This window comes from Triturus cristatus, chromosome 1_1 (genome assembly GCF_964204655.1).
Source record: "Triturus cristatus chromosome 1_1, aTriCri1.1, whole genome shotgun sequence".
Taxonomy (NCBI): Eukaryota; Metazoa; Chordata; class Amphibia; order Caudata; family Salamandridae; genus Triturus; species Triturus cristatus.
The window spans coordinates 1025835477-1025860546 of NC_140579.1; the positions used below are offsets into that span (position 1 = coordinate 1025835477).

Genomic DNA, 25070 nt, shown 5'->3' on the forward strand with positions numbered 1-25070 from the left:
GGGCCTTTGCCCAGTTCAACCCAGTTCTAGAGTACTTTGTTTACCGGACTCTGGCTTCTCCTTTCAGTGTGCAGGGCAGAGACATCAGACGCTCCCCAGGGGGTGGAGCCAGCATTGTGGTGGAAAGGCACATCCCTATTCAGAGTGCAGGTGTACTCCTCCCACCCATCTATATGTAATCTCTCCATTCACCACCGGGCTGCCCCAGCCTGTCTCCTGGAATTCCCCAGCCCTGTCACTTACAGAAACCAGACAGCAGATACACATCCTAGCAGAGGCGGGCTGAAATGGTTAGGCAAGCAAACACCAGCTTTCTAAAAGTGGTATTTGCAAACACAGAATATTAAAATAAACTTTACTAAAAGATGTATTTTATTATTCTGAGTTCAGGCATACTAAACTCGAATTTCTACCATGTACCCTGGGTCTGTTAGGATCATAGAATGTAACAATTCTAACAGCCCATTTTGGCCTATGGAGAACAGGTAGCCTTGCAATAGTGAAAAACGAAAATGGCTGTAATTCACTATTAGGACATGCCACACCATCAGGCTTGTACTACCTTATGCTTACAATGCACCCTGCCCTTGGGCCTACCATAGGGGTGACTAATATGAAGTTAAGGGAAGGTTTAGGGACTGGCAAGTGGGTGCACTCGCCCAGTCAGCATGACAGTACCAGACTGCACGCAGGTTCTGCAATGGCAGACACATTTTACTAGGCCGCTTCTGTGGGTGGCACAACCAGTGCTGCAAGCCCACCAGCGGCATTTGTATTTACAAGCCCTGGGCACCCCTGGTGCACTTTACTGGGGTCTGACCGTAAACCAAATAAGCCAATCATGGAATCCAACCAACATATACATTTTATACAGGGAGCACTTGCACTGTGGCACTGGTTGGCAGTGGCACAGTGCTCTGAGCAGCTAACACCAGCAAAAACATGAGGCACAGCGAAAGAAAAAGTGGAAGGGAGACTCACGCCAAGGTTCCAGGTCTAACAGCAACTGGGAACCCTGTTAATGCAAGGCCCCGTGAGATGAAAATCCTCCCATACCGAGGAGGGCCTCAGAATGCAACTGTCACTGTCAAAGTCAGCGCGAGCACGTTCACCGGGATGCGACATAAAAGATAACACAAAAGCGAAGCTTGAACGTGGAATGCGGGACGGGGAGAGGAAGGGGAGGACATCAATCAATCAGCTGCATACGTTCTTAAGAATGGCACAAAATTAGACCCAACAAATGTCAGGATAGTCACAGCACATATTTAAATCATTATAGTATTCAAAATGACAGTGCGCCTGAGGTCAAAATTCATAATGTTCAGATATACCAAGCAACATGCGAAAAAGATAAAAATATTTTTCCAATAACCAACACATTCATATCTACAATTACAACATTTGAAATGAACAGTTCAAAAGGCTCCAACAGAAAGGTATCATTCAAGAAGTCCGGCAACAAAAACCCAACATTCTTCAAGTTTATTTAGTCCTTTTGTAATGGAATCACGCTTTCTGATCTGTTTACATTCAAGTCTCTGTGGGATAAGAGATAGGTCTCCTCTTTCTGGTGTTTTGCTACTTCAAGCACTTGCCATCTGATGTCATCCATTGTATGTTGCTGTTCTCTATACTGTGATACCAAGGGGGCCTGTGGTGACCCCATAGTGGATCCTGCTATGATTTTTTTCACTTGAAACTTTGATTTGTTCGGTTGTCTGCCCAATGTAAATTAAGGGACAACGGCACCAGATATGTTTAGTCCACCATCCACTGCTCCTTTGAGGGCTCCAAAAACTGTGTTTCCAGTGGTGGTTCTGGCAAGGGCAGCATCCAGATAGCAAGTAAAGGCACCAGGTTGTCCATCTATGCTCTCCACGTTGTATTCATCACCGGTCACTTCCACTTGGCCTTCATAGATTTTGTCCAAGCCAAATTTATGGAAAATCCTTCGAGCCAGCAGCAAACCAGTGAAATAGGATGCAGCATAGTTGGTGAGTCCAACCTTCACATCATACTTGGGAAGTTCATGCGAATAGACTGCAGCAACAATCATATCTCCTTCAATCCTGGCATATGCAACCTTTCAGATGATATCTCTATTGGTAATGCGCACAATCATCCGGTACTTCGGTGTGTTGTACTTGTTTTTGTCCTGGATCACCAACCGTTTACTGGCATAATAATCAGTTTTCCCCTCTCCTCCGACGAAACTTGACCTGGTACCTGTTGAAGTAGGCCTTCTTCTTGACAACTTTCACAAACCCCATTTTGCACTTTTCTGTCCAGTGTTGCCGAGGTCAGGGGAGTCACGGCACCGATGCTTGGCCCCCGCAGCACTAGGAAAAAGCACCAGATACGGTAAACCACATTTTCTGAGTTTCAGTATAAAAAGTCCTTCAATTCTACTTTAATAGGGTCATGCTCAAACCTTTTTGTGTTGGAAGTATATTAACACAAGACACAGTTCCCTCATGTATAGTGCCCTTTCAAGTGGAATGACCCCACTGACTTTCCAGATAACTGGTCTTAGAAATTACAGGATCTACAGAGTGCACTAAATGGTCTCAAATGTTTTCACCTCTTGAAAGAAAACAGTGGTACATATAAAGAGGGGTTAATGGTCTGTAGGATAAGCCAATGCCTTCTGATGGAAGCTGTAATTTTATTTCAATGAGGACAAAAAGTGGTGATGCATGTCAATTTATCAAGGTCTTTCTTTTCATTGGCCTTTAGGAAAGCTTCTCTATATTGTTATACCGGGCTCTTTTTAGTGCAGCTTTTACAAATTTGTATGGGTAGCCCCATTAATACAATCTCTCCCTCAATAGGTAAGCTTTCCTAAAGTAGTCTGCTTTATGAGTAGAGTTCAGTCTTAGTCTGAGAAAATGACAATTACGATAGAACGTTTCTAAGGGACTGACGGTGAAAACTGTCATAAAATAGAGGCAGACATCTCTTTCCAAGCTCCAACTTCCAACCAGTAAATATACATTTATCCTGGGTCACTGGACCCATCCATATCATCTGGGGAGCTGCCTCAGACACTTCTCACAACCCGACTCAGTATCTGGTCCCTGCCCTGAACTCACTGCTAACGGCTGACGTGAAGGCTTAACCCATGTTGTGAGGGACTACTGCCTGGGCTGTGGCAACATATTTCTATATGGGGCTGTGTGGTGGCATCTGTACGCAAGGAGAGAGAAGCTGCCACCTGCACAGACTGACGGTCTTTTCTGTGGTGGACTCACTGAGGATTGCGGTCCAGGCCCAGCCTCACACCTCGAGGCTTGAGCACAACCGGGCTGCAGGGCCGGATGTGGCCCCTGGTTGAGTTGTACAGCTGACTCAAAGCTTTGGTTGCAGCGCTCTTGGGAGTTAGTGGTGTATCGAGCTGAGATGCAGCCTCTGCCCACTGCATCACCTTTGAGAGGCCATTGAGGCAAGGTCCAGCACAGACATCCCAAGCAACTGGCTTACATAAGATGCCGGTGGGTGGAGCTGTGCCAGCTGGGGGGCCCTGACGCAAGGATTCTGCTGGTAAGCAGAACTGTGCCTTGGGATGATAGCACATCAGAATGTAGTGACTAAGTCTCTCTACCACAACGGTATCTTTCAGCCCAAATCTTAGCTAGCTCACAGTGCCTCACCTGAACTTCTAACCTTCCCAGAGTAGCAGGTGATTTTGGCAACCTAAAACATGACTTCCTATTCCCCAAGGAAACCGTGGAAACAGATCCTCACCTTTTGTCACTCACTCATGCATGCATACAGTAAACAAAAGAAAGCAACAAAGAAAGTTTACAATACATGTATTTCATCTCTTGTAGTCTATTATGACGCATATGTGTTGTGATCTCTAGGCAAATGAAACTAAAGAAAGTGATTAGCATTACTATCTGGCCGCATATTGTCTATCTGTCTAGACCCATCCTTACTGTATGAGCACAGGGATATATCAGTGATCACTGGGATTGGCAACAGACCCCATGTCCGGTGTATGAAGTTAGGTGGTCCAAACTCAGTTTACCATTGCTACATGTCAGGCTGTGCAGGCATTCATTCCAGGCCCAGTCTCTTTGCTGAAATTATCCTCTCTGCCTCAAAAGGTATGATACACAATTTATATTATAAAACTACTATGTTGGAAAGCTGCAGATGTGCTATTGTATTATGTCTAAAATGTTAAAAGCTGTTTCTGACTCAAGCAAAGAAAATAGAATGCCATATTGTTATGTATTACAGGCTACCTCATACAAAATGTGCACACTGACTCCCGAGAAGAATCACTGAATAGCAAACAACATGTACAGGGTATTCCTAAAATAATGTCACAAAAAAATCTGGTATGTGTGGCTATGCAAAGCAGAGGCTGTCTAAAACATCTACGACCTCATCTACAAGAAAATGGCACAGAGCTGCAAGCCATTTGGCTGCACTGTGCTGCTTCATTTTCAAAGCACAGCGATGTATCATATTAAAAACAATATAATGCATCCCTGTGCTTTCCCCTGCGCTGCCACACAATTTGCTGTCATAAAGCAGTCCAGGCACCCTTGCCTCATTTTGAAAGGGTGCCTGAACTGGGAGGATGATTGTTTTTGTGCAAAAAGGAGCACCTTCCTACACAAAAACAATATTATTTAATGGCATTTTCCTCTAACGAATAAACGCAGAGAAAACAAAAGTATTTCTCCTTGATGCGCCATTCCTACACCTCCCCTGGGTAGGCGTTGTGTCCTGATGCATTCCAGTTTTAGAAAATGCTGTAAATCTGAGAAAGTGCCAGGTTCCATGGATGTTGAGTGTAAGCCCGGGTGGTAAAATCCCCTCCACTCGTGGAGTTCGCAGAATTCAGGCACTCAGCGCTCCGCAGAGGAACACGGAATTTCTGAATTCTGCCATTCGGGCATGAAGCAGAGTTTTTTGTTTTCGTTTGAGTTTTCTTTTTGCTGTCAACCACGAGCGCCAACACTTTTGGGATGTTTGCGAGCTTGCGCAAGAATTCTCACACCGCTAGGGAGCTCCCACAAGACTTTGCGCTCACTCATCCAGCTTCTGGCTGAGACAACACCAATCTAGCATCCTTAGTGCCGGTCGCGATCGCCAATGGAGAGGTCAAGCAGCTTTTCTGCTTGAGAATGCAGCTGAGAGGCATATTGAGTGGAATTTTCTTCTAACTGGATGTTAGAGTTGTTTTTGTATGCGAGAAGCAATTTTTTAAACTTTTTTTCAAACCAGAAGGAAGTGCCCCAGAGACTCCAACTTCTTGTTCCTGTCCAGCAGGCTCCTCCCAGTGCGTTGTCCCGCTCCTGGTCACTTTTCATTGGGATGTGGAGCTGGGAGGATCACTCTCCTTGTCTGCAACATATATATACCATTGGATTTAAGGACTTTGTTTTTTGAGATATCACAAGTACGTTGAAAAACTGTTGGTTGTTTTATTAGGGGCATGTACCTGAATTTTGAAAATGAATTGTGGTGGGTGGCCTGCAGTTTTAGTAGGGGATCTTGTTATTTTTTTGCATAACATTTTTTTTCTTTTGTGAAGGAAATGTTTTGCACAGTTTACTACATGTTCTCCCTGTTTTTTAATGAATTTGAAATATTGATTTGATTCACTTTGTGGCTTAGTCTGCCAATGGGCCTTTCAGCCAGTAGTCCCTGTACTATTTATGGGTGCATGTTTCTGTGGTGTCTGTTGAACTGAAACATCATTTAGGCTGCGGATGGCATTGGATTAAAATAGAAAATTTGTTTCTTCATGGCATTTCACTTGTTTTCACTGCAGAAAGTGTATAGGTGGGGTAATGGCTTTGGGTGATGAGTGTTGTTGTAAAAAATGTTAGCCCTGTTAATTACATTTTTTGGCTTTTCCAAATTAATGCTGTGTTTTCTGTGCTACCATGCCTATTTTGTGTGGCCAGTGTATGTGTGTTTGCCATAGGCCACCATTTGCCTTTGTTGTTCATTATGCCATATTGCCAGGGGCCATTTTGTCTAGTCAGTGTCCACCCTAGGCCTGCATGTTTTCTTTGTTTTCCAGGCCTCCTGCTTATTGTTGTGACCATGTGGCTGGTGGCCATTTTGTGTAGCCAGCCAGTATGCTTTCACCATAGGCCTGCATGTCCTCTTTGTTTGTGGCCATGCCTTCTTGCTGGTTGCTGTTCTGACCATGTGGCTGGCAGCCATGTTGTGTAGCCAGCCAGTGTGTGTTTGCCATAGGCCTGCATGTCTTCTCTGTTTGTGACAATGCCTCCTTGCTGGTTGTTGTTGTGACCATGTGGCTGGCGGCCGAATGTATGTAGCCAGACAGTGTGCTTTTTCCATAGGCCTGCATGTCTCTTCTGAAATTGTGACCATGCCTCCTTGCTCAGTGTTCGTTGTTGTTGATGACCATGTTGCACTGACTGGCAGCCATTTTGTGCATCCAGCCTGTGTGGCACTTTTCCATAGGCTTGCATAAATGTTTGACAATGATAGCAGTTTAATAAATGAATATGTTTGGGGATATTTTCACTTATCTTTAAATTTATTATTTAATTTTTTAATTTTATTTGTTATAATTTTTTTTTTGTTTTTTATTTACTTTTTTAAAATTATATATTAAAAAAACATTATGATTTTTTGAATGTGCATTTAACATTTTTATTTTTATTTACATTGTATTTATTTTTAACTTTTCACATTTTTTCCTTCAAAAATTATTTGAATTTTTTTAATTTGTTTTTTTTATTTTGATCTAAAACAATGTTTTTCCATTTTCCTAACATCTGTTGTTTTTCTTGCTTTTTTGCTTTTAGGTGCACAAGAGAAGAGACATCACCCACAGTACTGTCAGACAGAAGGCCTGTGCACGATGTGAGGCATGACTAACTACGCAAAACGGTCATCTCTTCAGCTTGTTGTGAAGCTAAGTGTCACTACTACCTGACAGATTCAAGATGGTTCCAAAGAAAGGTGCTGCCAAGAAAGTGGCTAGTGGGGAGCAGAAGAAGCAGATTTCCACCATTGGCATGCCGACTGCTACCTTTTTCAGGAAAGTTGTGCCTGCCGGACTGGCTTCCAGCAAGCAAGCTGACAGCAGCACTCCTGCATCAACAGCACCACACCCTAACTAATCCAAGGACCATGTCTGTTAGTGATGCAGCCAGTTCAATCATGTCGACTCTGATGAGTAGTTATGTTGAATTGGATTTGTCCCTTTCGCAAAGTATTACACAATCGTTTCAGGAAACACAGCAAAGTAGATAGCAGCCGCAGCTAGCAATAATACATTTGTCTGATGTTGGAGTGAAACAGCAGGTTGAGCTTCCTTCTGAGCTTTTTCGGGAGGGGATGTTTTAAAATACAAGAGGAGGATTGTAGAGCAAGCTGAAGACTTGAGAGAAGACTTGGGAAAAGACACCATCTACCAGAACACCTGCAACAACAACAACAGAAGGACTGGACCAACCTCTTCATTGCATTGGTTTCAATTGGCAGTGCTCACACCCACAGCAGAGGTGATCGCAAAACAGGTTGTGCAAGAGGAAGCACCAATGACCATCCACAGTATGTTCCAGGAGTATCTGGATGATCCAAAAGAGGTATATGTGGATTAAAATCCATTGATGTATTGGTATGGGAAGATGCGCCAATGGCCAGAGCTCAGCAGGCTGGCAATAAAGTATCGGCTTGTCCCGTCGCCAGTGTGTCTGGAGAACGTGTGTTCAGTGTGGCTGGGGTGGTCGTCACAGTGAGAAGGACCAGTCTCTTGCCTCAAAATGTGGAGAGATTCACTATGATCAAAATGAACCAACACTTTATACCACACAATTACACTGTTCCTGAAACAACAGCACAGGAGGCGTAGGAGGGAGATTGGTCCAAAATGGAATCAAATGTGTTAGCTGACCAACTTCTTGGTGAACAACCTGAGTTTGAGAACAAACTCTACTTTCTGGACTAAGTATGCCAGTGCCCCAATGAACTTTAAAAAAAATCTCGTTGAACTTAGTTCTTTCTTTGCTAAAAAAACACAAAAAAATAGCTAGAGAAACATCATTATTTTTGTGTCAGATTTATGCTACCCCACCTTTTTATTAGTCACATATATATTGCCGGATTGCAGTTGGACCAGTGTGCATTGAAGAAGCCTCCACAATTCCTTCATGATATTGGGGACAATGCCTGCCCCCTTACATGCCTAATGCCCATGCCTATTCCTTTTTGCATCACTAAGCACTAGAAGGGCTTCCCCACAAAATTATCTATTACCTACAAGACTGCCTGTCAAAACCAAATTCCAATGTGTTGCCTGCACCAAAGATGACTGAACGCCTACCTGAACTACCCATGCTTGGATTGGATGAGGTAACTTCAACTATTTCAATGGTGAGTGAGTGATTGCATGAGTGATAATTTAAGTTGACTGATGATTCATGCGGTGGCAGACACTGAGGGAGGGTGTGTGTTGAACTGTAATATAGGAAATTTCTTGAGATTGATATTTGTTTGCATTGTTTGGGGCCTGTGGGATGGGCGCTCATTTATATCTAGGTGATCATCCCTTTCACACTTAGCCATATTTAATTGCAGGGTGTTCAGTCACTTTAGTTAAAAAAAAAAAACCTATGGATAATACTGTAAATCTGTTTCTCTATTTGTTCATCAACAGCAGTGCACTCCATGTCTATCTTGCTCGGGTCTTGTGATTCATGATGATGAGAGGTCTGTGATGGCATTATTTGGACTGGAGGAGTATCATGGAAGAACTCCGGGCGGAAGCTGCAGTACTACCTAATCAACAGCTAGAAGCAAGAGGTTATCGAGTATCTACTTCAGTTCAAAGGTAAACCAAGAGTCTGAGGCTTAGTACTCAGCTGTGTGGAATAGAAGGATGGGTGTTTGGGAAATGCTGCTCTGTGTGTGTGTTGGACTTGTGGCAGAAGTGGTACTCTGAGCCTCCCTTTTGGGTTTTTTTCACTGCAGTTGAATCTTCTTGATAGACTCCTCATGAAGCTTACCTTCCTTCTGTCCTTCTCCTTGACTCTAAAATACAGTTTTTCTCTACAGTCCGCAGGCCTTCTCCTAGTCTCCTTCAGGAACGAAAAGCAAAAGCTAGCTGAGCTCAACAACACTCGTGCTTATCTACCAGACCAGTGCAGACAGGCCACAAAGAGTGGACATTCCCAAGGAGAATGTAAAGGCACCACCCAATTTTGCAATACAGTATAATTTTTCTTTTAACAATCAGATTAACTAAGAGAAGTGGGTGGGTGGGCTCACTCATCAACCTAGAAGAAAAAACATTTAGATATATGATGCATTGGGTATCGGGGGCAGAAGGACTCTTTGCAATACATGAGTCTGTGCTCTTTCATACTCCTTCATTTGTTTCCTTCTAACAACAGATTGATGACGAATGATGTGCTTCCGCTTATTGCCCAGATAAATGTTGTCCTTGTGTTGTAGTGTTTGTCTTTTTGTCAAACCTTTCCCCAAATCCCATTACCCATTCATTCATCAAACCCCTAACACTTTTGCCTCGAGCTGTGTGATTTATTGAGGTGTGGCTTAAATTACACCATCAATGGATCGCACACTTGCTGGGGCAGATGTGGTGAAAGCAACACCAAGTTACTGTAATATATTTTAAGCAGTAGCCCACACCAACCTGCGCATTAAAAATGATCTATGATTTTTTTAGAAATGGAATGTAGAACATCAGTCATCAGCATCATCATTCAGGCCCTCTGTTGCCTAACCGTAAATACCTAAACTAAGCTTGTCAACTCCAGACTTTGAGTCAATTTTTTATAACTTGAGGATTTCACAAATAGCACTCCTAGCTCCACATTAACCAAACAGGATTAAACAAAACAGTGATTTGATTATTTTTTTCTTCTTAAAGATTTTCAAGTAATTATAAACAGAGTCAGACAGTTGAGTTGAAAAATAAATGACTTCTAATTGATGAGTAAGGCATTTTGCACTATATATGTTATGTTATGTTATGTTATGTTACGACTATTTATTGTGCGCACAGATACTCCAGCCAAGGAGCGTCCTGGCGCAAAGACAAGGTAGCACGTAACACAACCACAGGCTAAAAACAGAAACTAAGAAACAGCTAAAACAAGAAGGTTTTTATAGCCCTCCGAAAGGTCAGAAGGTCCTCCAGCAAGCGGATTTCAACAGGCAAGGAGTTCCATGCTGACGCAGCCATTACCCTAAACGAGCGGCCTCCCATGCGGCTAAGCCTGAATCTGGGAACCACCGCAAGGGCCAGACCCTGAGAGCGAAGGCTACGGGCAGGGACATACAAAGACAGACAACTCGACAGGATTTCCGGGCCTGTACCTCTCAAGATTTTAAAAGCAAGGCACAAAACCTTGAAGAGGATGGGCTTCCTGACCGGAAGCCAGTGTAGGGAGCGAAGGACACCTATCACTGAGCAGAATCTGGGCAAGCCAACAATCGCCCTCGCCGCATCATTCTGAACCCGTTGCAAGCGGGTTAGTTCAGCCTGGTTAGCCCCAGCCAGGAGAGAGCTGGCGTAATCCAGGCGGGAGATGATAGTAGCCTGGATCACCAGCTGCCTGGTCGGGGCGTCAAAGAACTTGAGAACAGGTCTCAAGCCCCTCAGGAGACCGAAACAACAGGCCGCGGTTCTTTTAGTATGGCCTACAAAGGAGAGGCCCACATCCAGCCATACCCCCAGATTTTTCACTTCCGATACCGGGATCGGAGTAGGTCCCAACTCTGAGGGCCACCAGTGGTCACCCCACAGCTCCACTCCCTTCCCGACGACCATCACCTCTGTTTTAGTGGCGTTTAGCTGAAGGCAATTGCCTGTCAGCCAGCTAGCCACCGCCTTCAGTCTGGACTGAAACCTGGGGGCCTCAATCTCCGCATCCCCACTGAGAGTAACCGCCAGCTGAGTGTCGTCAGCATATGAGACCAAAGTAAGGCCCCACTGCCTAGCGACATCAGCCAGCGGTCTCACGTAAAGATTGAACAACGTGGGACTCAGCGAGGACCCTTGCGGAACCCCCATGGCCAGTGGTTGGTAGTTGGACTTGAAGGGAGGGATGGCAACACAGAAGGAGCGGTCATCTAAAAAGGAGCGGAACCAATGCAACACCTGACCGACAATACCAGTCTCCTCGAGCCGACGCAGGAGGATGCTGTGGTCTACCGTATCAAAGGCGGCGCTAAGATCTAACAAAATAAGCGCCGCCGTTTGACCAGCATCCAACCTTGCCCGGAGATGTTCCACCATCACAAGTAGCGCAGTTTCCGTACTGTGCCCAGCACGGAAACCGTTTTGTGTGGGGTCAAGGGCATTGGTCCGAGTCAGATGTTCAGACAGGGCCAGGTTGACGTGGGCCTCCGTGATCTTGGCTGGCCAGGGTAACAACGAGATGGGGCGATAGCTTTCAGGCTTGGAAGGGTCCAGGGTGGGCTTTTTAATGATCGGGGACACCACAGCTTGTTTCCACTTAGATGGAACAGTTCCCGTTTCCAAGGAGAGGTTGAAAAGGGAGCATACAGCTGTACACCCCATAAAAGCTTGGTCTCGGAAGAGAGCAGGCCTTACTGGATCAGATGGGGACCCAGCGCAAGTTTGTCAAAACCATCCAAGGTGAGGGGGGGGAAAACAAGCAGTGTAGTCTGATGGTGGACCCCATTTATACTTTCCTCAGTGAACCCTATGCTAGGGAATGTCCTATATATAGCTTGGACCTTCCCCAAGAAGTAAGATGCAAGGGATTCACAATGGGAAAGGGAGCTCACGATCGTAGAGGTAGTCCGCTTCGCTGTGAGATCTTTTACGGCCTTAAAGATAGCTTTTGACGGATTCGGACTGTTCCGAAATTCGGTGGCATAAAAAGCCGCACGGGCTCGGCAGATAGCTCGATGGTAGAGCTTAACGGACTTGGCGTATGCAGCTTTTAGATCAGCCCCATAGGTTTTCCTCCAAGCCCTCTCTGCTCGTCTACAGGCACCCTTTAGGGCCCGGAGAGTGCCATCGTACCAGGGACTCGACTCTCTGGGATTGATTTTAGTTGAAACGATGGGTATCAGAGAGTCCAAGGCCCTAGTTATCCATGAACAGAAGAGGTCATACCCCCTTTCCACATCCGTCAAAGGGCCCAGCGGCTCCTCTAATAGAAGACGATGAAAGTCCTTTAGCCGAAGCTTTTTCCAAGCCCTCTTCTGAACCCGTCTAGCCGTAGAGATGGAAGGAGTGGCCGAGACCGGGCAGAGGATGGACACCAAGAAGTGGTCTGTCCATTCCACCGGAGAGACAGAGGTAATTTGAATCCCCAACAGATTGGTAAACAGGGGGTCCAAAATATGCCCCCCCAGATGGGTAGGCTGGGAAACCATCTGGGGAAGTTGAAAGGCCTCCAGGTCAGAAGAGATGGAACGCACTGTCAGGCCAGAGAGGGTGTCGAAATGTAGGTTTAGGTCACCCATGATAGAAAAGTTGGCACATTCGGCGACCAAAGGGCCAACAGTGTCAGGGAAGGCATTTCTAAACGCCACATCACTGCCGGGTGGGCGATAGACGACCATCCCGGACAGGGTAAACTCAGGGCTGACAGAGACCTTGAACATGGCACTTTCACACCCGGAGATGTTTAGGGCACCCCAGACGCAAGGGTAGATAGATTTTACCACTAACGCGATACCTCCACCCCTGGACAGCCTATTCAGGGTATACATAGAATAGCCGGGTGGGCAGGCTAGATTGGTAATAGCGGTATCAGCGTCCTGTAGCCATGTTTCCGTCATGGCAAATACGTCTGGAGCTTCCTCCTCAATGAGGTCATAGATATGCTGAAAGTGTTTCAGCGCAGACCTGACGTTTAAATTCAGAATCTTCAGAGTAGTAGGAGTGTCTGTAGTACGGCGGGTCTCCGAGGAAATAAACCTTGGGAGAGGATGCGGAGAGTCGAGAGCCCACCCATTACAAGGGCAATGATATGGGCCACGCAATGGGTGTACCGGTGGAAGGGTGCAACAGCGGCTTACCTGACCGATGGTAAACAGGCAATCCCGCGAGTACGTCAGCATGGTGGACCCAGGATGGTATAATAGTCCTTACACAGAGTACCGCGACATCCAGCGCGTCCTTAACGCGGACGGGCGCAGACGGGCAGGACTCTGGCACGACTCCGGCCACGCGAGGACACGCCCGCTGCGCGATCCCGCTGCGCTAGGGGAGGAGCTTTAAGTAGGTGTTCCCAGGCTGCTCCTGCGCACTGAAGCGCTGGAGGGTAGAGACACCTCTATCCACACACCCCACTCCAAAATGGCGTACAACTTGTGTGTGGTGCTAAAATAATAAAGCCATGCTCATTGCTAGCCAGCGTCTCTGCTAGTTTGCTACTGTCTGCAGCAGTAGTTGACAAGCAAGTATCTATTTTTCATTCATTTGGCTTATCGCCGGATGAATTCTTGTTCTACCCTGTCTCCAAAGAGGCACATGAATAATAAATAAGATACTATGTCAGTCACACACCTCATGTATAAAATGTGTATATTAATATATTATTCTGTCTGCCGTAAATAGACTTTGAGAAAAACTAATCTAATGGACTGCACTACAGGTAAAGGAACGGACTATATAGATTTTATTTGGCACATTCGTCATTGTGTATTCCATATGCTAAACTTGACATCAAATCATGCACTTACTCCCATTTTAGTCTGTGGCCTCGCCCACCACCATGTATTTCCAACAAATTCATTTGCTGGGCAGTAATCAAGGAAAGGTAACTTGATTTTCTCTACTGCAGGAGGTAAAGTAGAGGGATTAGACAGTTAGGGTGGAGCTTTTTTATATCTATAATAGAGGGGCCACACTAATCATTGATTCATCATCTTTGGCTTAATCAGTCACGGTACAATTCGAAAGGGAAAAATGTGAACAAGTGTAAATTAAATCTGTTATGGAAACCATGAAATATGTTCTGGAATCACTTCACATGGGTATTGCATTAAATGTAGCACATGCCTAGAATGGATTTTCCAATTTGGTAGGCTGGGATAGAAGAACTTAGGAAAAAATAAAGGAGTGAAGTACTGAGAGGTGACTGAGTGGGCGAACGTACAACACTCCTAGTGTGTTCGGTTTGCAATGCATTGAAAACATTGTAAATGCCATATTAACTGAGGCAGACGCACATTACATAGCTAACACTGCAATCACAAATTGATTGACCCATACTGCACTTCGGTCATAGTTGGCAAAAATGCCATAGGTGGCGAGGGGAGAGATAAAAAAGAATATAAATAAATAAATAAATAAATAACCCCTACTTAGAATCATAGCTTTGAATGATAGTGATAACCATAAATAAACCAGGTAAGCAGTGTAGGTGAGCAGCAGCATGCTCCTCATGAGAAGAAGAGCTGACTTGCTTATTCATCCAAACAATCCAAATATTCATCTATCCTTTCATTCTAATTCACCCATTGCCACTATTATTAAGCTTTACTTTCTCCCATCCAGTTTTTCACCAATATTTCCAATACATTATCCACCCATTCAATAGCAACCCTTTCTTCAAACCACCCTTTCACCCAACTACCCTTTCTCTCATGTACCAACAACTTTTCTTTTCAGTTACCTTCCATTCTTTCATGTCTCCCTCAAGCCATCAAAGCTCATTATGTGAGTTTGTGTTGCATCGCTGATAGAAGAGGCCATGATAATAACTCAACCACCACTGTGGTCAAGCTGGGGAGGCTCACTTCACGGTAAATTTTGATGACAACGAGCGATGCCATGGCAAGAGCTAGTGAGCATAGTAATTGAAAGAAATTATGTGATTTACCAGTGCCTGCTACTGCTACTCCCCCTCCAACTGGCCCGTCACTGGCACTGGAGCCAGCATCACCTATGTTCTGTGTGACTAGAATAAAGCATTACACATAATTTAGATCCCAGATACGTCACCCCAAATACAACTGCAATACAGCACTACAGCCCAGTTAGCATGTCAGTATCTTTCAAATATCACTCTGGGCATTTGATTGGTTGGTTCACAAAGTTAGACAAGCCAGGCATGTAATAATGATCAATGAAAGACATATGATGTTGGTTGACAAATGCAATGAGACTGGGACCTCATACTTTTTTTCCAGCCTTGCTGCTCTGTTATGGGAAACTGCTGGTATACTGTATCTATAAATGAATGAGTCTGCAGTACACTACATTGGGAGGGGTGAGAGTGGTCCATGATGATGATGACCAATGGCCACTCTCTTGTGAGCTGAACTGTGTTAGAGCTAGGCATAAGCAGAAAAAGGAAAGCCTTCTCAACAGACATACATGGTGATTTTTATTTAAAATACTAGCTTACTTGGGCCTGCTATCTGAATCTTCATGATAGACAGCACCAACATTCCAATACCCCAAGATTCTACCCTAAGAAGTCCACAACAATCATAAAAGGACTTACTGGGATCAGCAGATCCCTCGGCAGTAGTGCTGGTGGTCAGGGGCGGCTGACTAGCTTCTCCCGGACCCTCAGAATCATCGCACTTCTTGCCCATGGGTGCCGATGAAAAATATTAAGAAGATGAGTAAAAATAGATTAGTGGTTCTGTTATTAATCTCCACAAAATGTTTTATGAAAAGCAAATGCTGTCACTAAATCATATCACCCATAGTACCATTAGTTTTGACTTGAATCTGTCGACTGTCGTTAAATCCATATTCCAAATATCCTTAACAAGAACTACATTTGGAACTAATGTATTGCAGTGAATGATCTTTGATTCTATCTATTCCCATTTCTCAACACCCATGATGAGCCAACTGTGTCTTCTGTTTTTTCAATATACAGATGCATACTTCACATCATCACTGTGAATTCAATTAAATAATCTGGAACTGAATGAGCTACATAAAAATAGTCCCAGAGAAAATACGCTACTCAGTAATTCACTATAGTGATAGGAGAACAGTCTCCAATGGCTTCTTAATTAATCAAATTAAAGTGAGCGCCTGATGAGTGTGATTAGGTAGTGGCACCTGCCTACCAGAAACTAGAAACTGGATCACACAATAAAATACCAGCACAAACTAAACACAACTTCCCTATGAGTGTGAGCAGCATGCTAGTCGGAATTTTTTTTTGTACAACACAAACACAACAAATAATCAATACTCACGAGCCCCGGAATCTCAATGCCTACCAGGTCCTGTTCGCAGTCCAGAATGTCCGCACAACGGTGCCTCAGCTGCTTGGTGGTACGCTGAACATGGCTGGTGCGCTGCACGCACAGGCACATCAGCCTCCAGCATGGCCTATGCTGCAGCAGGAGGTAGCCACTTCCGGGCCTGCTGCCAGCATAGAGGGGAGGTGGCGCTGCACAAAACAATGAGTGCTGCCAAGATTGCCCATGGCTGCAGGTTTGGGTGGTGGCGGCGCCCGCAAGGAAGTCACCCCTCTGCCATGGCGCCTCGTGGGGAAATATTAAGAAGAAAAAGGAAGGGAAATTAAAGTATAGAAAATAGAAAGAAGGCAAGAAGGGGAAATAAATTCAAAAAGTCACAAAAACACGAAACTATTTACACAAAAAGGTAAAATACATGAACACAAAGATACACACTATTATTAAAAATAACAATTAGGGGTAGAAAAGTAATGAAGGAGGAGGATTACAAAGATTATGGACAGAATATAATTTAGGCCCAGCACCATTACAGAAAGCAGAAAAACAAGATGGCCGTGTCCATACTGACCCCTTATTGCTGTTCATGCCCGATTTAGAACGCAATAACACACTTCAGAACCACGTAGTGCCATTCATGCCCGATTTGGGAGTGCGCAGACGCACTCCGCATTCCCGACGCAACGCAGACATGTGCAGTGGCAAACACTGCCTGAAAGCGGAACTCTGCATAGCACGGCAGAGTTTTTTTTCGGCTCAGTGTAATTACGCGTAGGTTGACTCCTTGAACTCCGCCCACCACTAGTTGCATGGGAACACTCACAGAAACACCCATGGAATACCCCTTTCATGAGTGAAAGGGGCCTATATTTACACGGCCATGAAAAGTCATGCAAGGTGACTTTAAGTGGCCTTGTAAATATGGGCACGCTCATTGCACAGCTGGTGCATCAAAACATGTGACACACCAGCAGCGCAATGGCTTGTAAATAAGCCCCCTAATATGCATAACTAAAGGAAAACCAAAGTGGGCCCAGAAGGGAAATCACTACAGGCTGGGAAAAAGTTAACCACTAGGTTGGGCCTATGTTCGCAGAGGAGCATTGCCTTACGATGCCTATGGGAGGACTCACTGGCACTGTTGCTTGGTGTCAGATGGCGGAGTCACCTCTGGACTATATACTGTGAGGCCTGCTTTGGCACTGAGGAGTTGGGGGATGACTGGACATCCTTTCCCATCTGCTAATAAATAAGAGTGTGCCACCTGATGGGGGTCCAAGCCCCCGGGGCAGGTCCGGTGGCACAGCTGAGGACAGACCTTGCATAATCCTAGAACATGACACAGAGGACTGTGGCCCGGGTCTGCCATCCTCCTTTTGGACTGGTGCAGTAGTGACATTGCATGAACTCCTTAATTGGACTGGATTGGCGAGTGCCGGGTGCACTTTGCTTGGGCTAGAGTAGTGGGAGTCCTCTGCAATGCCCACTGAACTGGTGTGGACTCATGAGCATTTATTGTACAGCTGGGTGTGATCCAGGCTTGTGGGTTCTAGGGCCTGCGGTGAAATGAGAAAAAGGTGAAACCAAAGCATCACAAGCACTCTTCCCTGGCTGATGAGATACAACTGCTCCAGGATGCTGCGCCGGCTGGAGGGGTGGATGCCATGGAATCAGCTCCGACCAAGTTGCTCACCACAGTGCAGGACTTGCAAACACAGGTGCAGGAGATGAGAAGCGATATCACGGCATTGCAGCATAGAGCAGAAGACATCAAAGGATATTTCTGCTGCAATGACATCCGATTCATGGAATTCCCAAAGCGCTTTGAAAGTACCAACATGGAACTCTTCCTCAAAAAATGGCTGATGGAGATAGTCTGGCTGGTAAAATCCTGAAATTATTTTCCATTGAATGTGCTCACCGCCTACCGGGATGACCTCCCCAACCAGGAGTGCATGCACGTCCAGTGATCGAGTACTCAATTATAGAGAAAGACCTGCTCCTACAGTTATTCCGGACGAAGGGCCCCTGGCACTACAAGAACTGTGATATTACTGTGCATCCGGATTACATCATACTTCCTACACCAGTGTGAACGATCAGTGTTAGAAATTGGGTTTTCTGGTTGGCTAGGGCATGCACCTAAGCCAGGCAGAGTCTAACACACCAAAGTTCATCTGTGCTCACAATTTGATAGCTTGGCGCAGAGCACGCAGGCATTTCAGAGGCACACTCACACCAGTGACACAATGAATTCAACACAAAAGAGACGCTACACACAAAAAATGATTTAAAAAATATAAAGTATTTTATACATATAACATAATAATAATAATAATCCATATTTGTAATGCACAAACATATCATCCTTTAAGATCACAAGGCATTGGGAGCCGTCAGACAGATCAAGTGAGCTATTGTCACATGGTGCTAAGCTGAGCTGCTGCCAGAGCCTGGGATCGAACCGTTAGCACTGCACTACGGAGTCAGTCAAACTGGTTGCTGTGCCATACTTAGCCCATATGCCAACATAGACCAAAATTACATCACTCATAAATACTGTGCACACTATTCCAATCCCCAATCAGTACTCATTATCCTGACAATGCAAGAATCAAAATGACATACATCATAACATCAGGGCATGAAATGCAACAGGTTATAAGTTAAAAACATAGGAATCATCAAACACCACCATAAACGCAGAGGGTTTCGCGCACCTGCACACCTATTAACATTTATGCGTTAATAAGGTTCCAAACATTGGGCATAGCAGTACCTGTGGGCCTATTACAGTCAATGCGGTAAAGCCAATGTCTGGGGAAAGCAGGATCAGGGCCTCTGTTGAGGATTCACCCCATCCTGCCAACAAGGGCTAGTGGAGCTAAGTGTGCCCAAAAGGGGGTGGGCACACACTGTGGAAATCAGCAGGGTAATTACAGACAGTTGACAACAACCCTAAAACTGCCACCAGGTATGTCTCCCAACAAGAAGGGGGCAGGGGGTAGCACACAGTAAGATTTAGCGGGGAGACCTCACCCCATCCCCCAGGCACCAGTAAATCACTGCAGCCTTCCCGCGCCTGAGAAGAACTGATTTGAGGTTGCTGCCTGTCCAGAGCCCTCTAGGCACCCTGCCCATAGGGTTACCTAGGGCCCACCATAGGGGTGATCTATATATAGTAACTGGGGAATTTAAGGCCACAAAATAGTTTTAAATACCACGTCACAGTGGCAGTAAAGCACGTCTGGACGGTTTGAAAGGCTATATCTGTGGGTGGCATAAGCAGTGCTATAGGCACTGTTAGAATTTCATTTACAGGCCCTGGTTATATGGCATACCACTTTACAAGGGTCTGATAAGTAAATTAAATATACCAAACAAGTGTAAGCCAATCATACCATGTTTTAGAGGAGAGGAAATATGCAGTTTAGAACTGTTTAGCAATGGTAAAGAGCCCAGAGTTGTAAGTCAAACAAAAAAAAGGCAGACAAATAGGAGGAAAGTTTGCAAAATGTTTGAGAATAACCGTACAAAAAGGACCAGGTCCAACAATCAACTATGCAGATTGGGGATCAAGTATGCTTTTCTGTTTTCAGCCAAACCCGGGTCATAAATGGGGACACAACTTCTTCCTTATAACCCCATAAGATGCCTGGACTTGATTGCATTCCAAGGGTCTAGAGGAACATCTGGAGCAGTCCCAGACCTCTGAGAGTTGGCTAGTCCCAGAGCCAAAAAAACGCCGGAGACGGCAATCTAGGCCAACAACTGAGCAGACAGCCAGGGAGTGGGTGGTGAAGGGGGTGCTGTAGCATGGTCAAAACTCCTTCCAGGTCCTGCGCTCTGAGTGTGCCTCCAACACCATCTCGCACACTGGTGGTACTGTTGTCTCTATCAGTGATGACCTTCAGAGACAGTATGCCTGGCAGACGACCTGTAATGATGGACAGAGGTTCACCCAGGGTGATAAGACTTGTGACTATGTTCATGGTCCAGCTACCCTTTGGTGCCATTGGGGAGTGGGGGAGGATGGGAATGAGGTCTCCCTACATGGTTGTTGTAAAGAGCTGGACTACACTCTTGGTTGCTGCCCATACCCCAGATCACCGTAATGGACTAGAAATCTGTACTGCATGTTGTTAATGTTTGGCTGTATATTATATTTGACTGTGGCAGAGAATGAGGAATTGTCTCAGACTGGAGAGTGGAGGTTGTTGATGCTGTTGTTACTGTTTGGAAATTGTAGTTACCCGAGCACAAGTGTGTGCCTGTCCAATATACTGTTTACTCACCTACATACACTGGCATAGAGATGGGGTGGATCTGCCTTGGGAGGGTGGGTGCCTGGGGGAACAGTCTAACTCCCCACACTTGTCTATACACAGGCCACATGGGTACACCTAACAAGACTTCAACACCTCAGTACAACCTAATGACTTGGAATGTGAGGGGTATGGCTGACCCGATCAAGTGCTGCCAGATCCACACCTACCTTAAGCGGCAACACACACATGTTGCATTCCTCCAGGAAACACACCTAACAGTCAGAATTGCAAAAGCTGCACACTAAATGTAGGGGGCAGGTATATTGCACTGTTTGTTTGGCCTATGCTAAGGGGGTTGTCATCTGGATAGACCAGTGTGTTCCATCTGTCAAGGACTCCTACACAGTACACCTGAAAGGTGGAGGGTCAACAGGATGGTAGGCCCCTATCATTAGTGTCTATTTATGCTTCTAATGTGATACATACTGCCTTTATGGACCTGGCTTACTCTAGCCTTGCTGCATGACCTCCATACCCCTACCATAATGGGCAGGGACTTCAATTGCATCCTGGATGTGGATAAAGACCACATAAACCCCCCCACTGGCAGGGACACCTTGCGGCAGAAGTGCGTAACACCTTCAAGGTTGACTGACCAATCAGGCTGTGTGTTGACATGTGGTACCACCAACATCAGGGGAGTTGTGAGTTTTTCTTCTACTCCCCAGTTCATGCTATTCACACTCGCTTATATCTTTTTTAATGCAGTTCACCACTTGTCTCGTTCATACACCACACAGAATATCTGGTGTGCACACTTCCTGATCACTACCTATTGATGTTATTGATGCGCTGGGGCCACGCTTGCCCAGCATTCCGACTTGGAAACTACAGACACAATACTTTGACCATAATGCTGGCTCCACAGCCACTTGGGCAGTGGAATTGGATGCTTATGAAATGGTGGTGAGAGGGCATTGCCTTGCAGCCACATGGGGGTTCAGGTGGGCACTGCACAGAGATAATATTGGTCAAGGACAGGAAATGAGGCATCTTGAGAGCGAATAGCTGAACAGAATTGAACCTTTTCAGCAGCTGCACAGGGAACACTGCAAACTAGAAACGCCGTTAGGGTGTCCCAATTAAGCCAATACATTGCCAGATTCCACAATCACACTGGTAGCATGCTTGCATGGCTAGTGTGAGATGAATAATCACGTACCCCCCATGGGAGCGATTCATGCGGACTAGGGCATGATCCTCAAAGATTTTAAGTGCTACTTTTGTGAAGTTTTAGAGTTCCCTGTATGCAGCTGAGGTGAGCCCCTCCACCTCTTGCATACTAGATTACCCATTGGGAGCTATACCAGAAGGCTGAACTAGATGCACCTCTTCCGTTGGAAAAGATTTGTGAGGCCATATCACAAATTGCTTGTAACAAAATGCGGGGTACTGATTGCCTCCTCATAGAATATTATGCTGCTTATAGTACTACTTTAACACCTCAGCTTTTGGAGGTTTATAATGAGACACGAAACTGGGGGTACCTTCCAGACATGCTTTGGGAGGCCTTAATAGCAGTGCTCCAGAAGCGAGACTGGGATCCACTTGATGTTCAGTCCTACAGACCACTCACACTGCTGAATCTTAAGTACAGGATTCTGAGGAAGGCTCTTGCAAATTGGCTGCTCACCTTACTCGGTACATTTGTGCATATGGGCCAAAATGTATCCATACCTGGTCGAAATACATTTCTGAATGTTCGCTGTCTGCTGTGACTGCTGTGGGCAGATCTGGGGTCTACTGGAGTATCGGTGGCTGTTTCGCTTGATATATAAAAAGCCTTCCACATGCATTGTGAGCTGGGATTACATGCTTGCAATGCTAGAAATAATGCCGGTGGGCCCGGGCTAAATGAGCTGGCCAAAGATCGTTTATGTGCGATCAGGCGGAAGAGTCAAGATGGGCCAGTTTATCCCTGGGAGGAGCCCTTAGGCATGCTTGATGGGGATACATGGTGGCCACTTAATACCGGTTGTGGGCTGGAGCAGGGGGAGACTCTGAGGAGTTATGCCTATGCCCTACCTTAAGAAGCCCTTGTGGTTGCGGTCACAGGCTTTGACGGTCCTGGCATCCGGGGGGTTAAGGTGAAGGAGGAAGTTTTGTGGGGACTATGAGAAAAGATTAAAACAAAAAAACAACACATACCAGGAATCCCTTCATGTCCCTGGGATTGCGTGGCAAAGGACCTGTGCCGACAAAGGATTGCACTAGTCGTGGTGATGCCCAATGGGAGCATGGGAAGAGCCAGCACAAGTTTTCGCATATGCTGGCTAGCTGGGTAGGTCTGTGCTGCTGGGAGGAGAAAGCGGGGAGTCCATTGTCAAATTCTGGAAGTTTTTTTGCACCAGCAGGATGATGGAGTTGTGCCCCTAGATGATGTGGAGGCCAGATGGGCTGGAGGGGCAAACCTGGTTCAGGTAGGAGGACCCTCAGAGTGGATGGATACTTTACCTCAAAGCTTAGGAGAGGGTGGCGGCACAGGGAATACCTGTTGACATCCTGCGTTGCTGGGGATCCATCTCCTTCCCATAAGAATGGCGTGGTGAAGAAACTACCATTAAGACTGCTTGGCCAGCAGACTGGGACAGCAAGGTTATCTGTAGGGGCAAGTAGCCGAAGATCTTCACTAAAGTGTGTTGTCTCTGAGGACTGTGGGAGTGGGAGAGTCAGAGTGAGGTGTACGAGACCCATTGCTAGGAAACAACATCACCAACAGCAAACATTCCCAGATCTAATCGTTATGAAATCTAGGATTACTCCTCCTGTCAGCTCAGCTCCTTCAAGTTTATGGCAGGAAATAAGGGTGATCAAAAGAGGCAGGGTGAAGGACAGTTGGAGGATCCAGTACAAGATCTTACCAGTGAGAGCGTTGCCACCCATACTGATCCTCCTAGAGATAAATAAAGGCAGAGTGGGCATATCTATGTTCGGACCCTTCCTTGGGTGTGACACGGGGGAAATCATGATAAAATAGTGTTTTGACAGCGAACTTGTTCCAGCCATTAAATCATCTGATTGACCCAGTTCAGTTGAGAGTGAGGTGTTGGGCCAGGTAGACATGCAAACTAAGCATGGTACGCCTTTTGGGGATCAGGCTCTGGCACAAGCTCTGGGAACACCCTTAGTAGTTCAAGGAGTAACACTTGAGTAAATCTTAATGGGCTTGCACCAGGTGATGCAGAAGGGTTTCGTTATATCTGAACTTAACCATAAAGGGAGTCAGGCAGTGTGTCAAGCCATTGGGCGAAGTTGGATGATGTTTGTTAAAGTTTCAATGCACTGGAGGTCAAGAGTGAAAGGCTGGTTCAAGAGGTCACGAGGAACTCTAGTGATATAAAGACCATTAAGTTGCAGAATCAGACCCTGCAGTAGGATTTGGAGTGCATTCCAGGAGGAACAACCTGAGGGTTTTCAATGTCCCTGAGACTTTAGAGGGGAGTGATCTGAAGGGTTTTGTGTATACGCTCCTCATTGAGGCCGTCCTTAAGGGTCATCCGGAGGTTGATCTAGAGAGAGAGATACAAAAAATACATAGGGACTTCAAGTGAACAGTGAGGCAAACAGTGGGGTGAAGCAATCCAATGAAAATCTTATCAATGTCCTTCCATACAACATAATGGAGCAAATCTTGAATTTAGCCCAGAGACATGAGACAGTGGAAGGTGTGGCCTTCACATACACCATCAGGTCAGATATAGGCAGGGTCAAAGAACAACAGCATTGAGAGTTGGGTCATAAGATGGTGGAAATACAGAAGTTGAGAGTAAGGGTTTAGCTGAGGTTTCCAGCCAGCCTCAAAGTTATGTGGGAAAACCAAATGTATAACACCAGACACATTGAGCAGATTATGTGATTAAGAAGATGCAGACCCCATCTTAGGGCTAACATGGCAATATTTGGTGTCAGGGTTTTTCTGCTTTTTTCCACTTGCTTACCCCCATCTTTTTTGTTTCTGGTTGGGCATACTTTCCTTGGTATGGAATTTTTCTTCATTCCCCCCATAATTCTTACTATCATTGATGGCATGAAAGGTGTAGGTGGGGCTGTTGCAGTTTTTTGCATCATCAGTTTTCCTCCTACGGTGGAGCCCATAATTGCATTGTTGAATGCCATTATCGATAGGGGGGAGAAGTCCCCAGGTAGGAATGACTCGGGCGGGGGCTGTTAGAGTGGATGAAGAAGGGGCAAAGACAGAAAAAGGATCATAAGTGAAAATTGTCTTCATTTCCATTTTGGGCTTATCAGAGGTTCAGGGATCCTTGGTTTTGGTAAGGTTAGCCAAGATATTTAAATTAGTTTAACAGGCTGTTATGCAGCGGAAGGGTAAGTTGGATAGCGTGGGTACATTATGGGAACAGATAAGAGGATAGTGTTTTTGTCATGGAACGTGAATGGCCTTCAATGTAAAAGAAAACAGGGCTTGCGTTGTTAGTACTTGAAAGATTGTGATGCATTGCTCATATTATAGCCCTGCAGGAGAAGTATCTTTCGGCAGGGGGGTAAAAAGGATCTTTTTAATGGTTAATTATGGGTCAATCAGGATGTGTGCTCAGCTCA

At 45.5% G+C, this 25070-nt stretch overlaps 1 pseudogene; it reads right to left on the minus strand.

Annotated features, from left to right (window-relative positions):
* Positions 1-1735: 1735 nt before the first annotated feature.
* LOC146871477 (large ribosomal subunit protein uL18 pseudogene) lies at positions 1736-2273 on the minus strand (annotated as a pseudogene).
* Positions 2274-25070: the final 22797 nt, after the last annotated feature.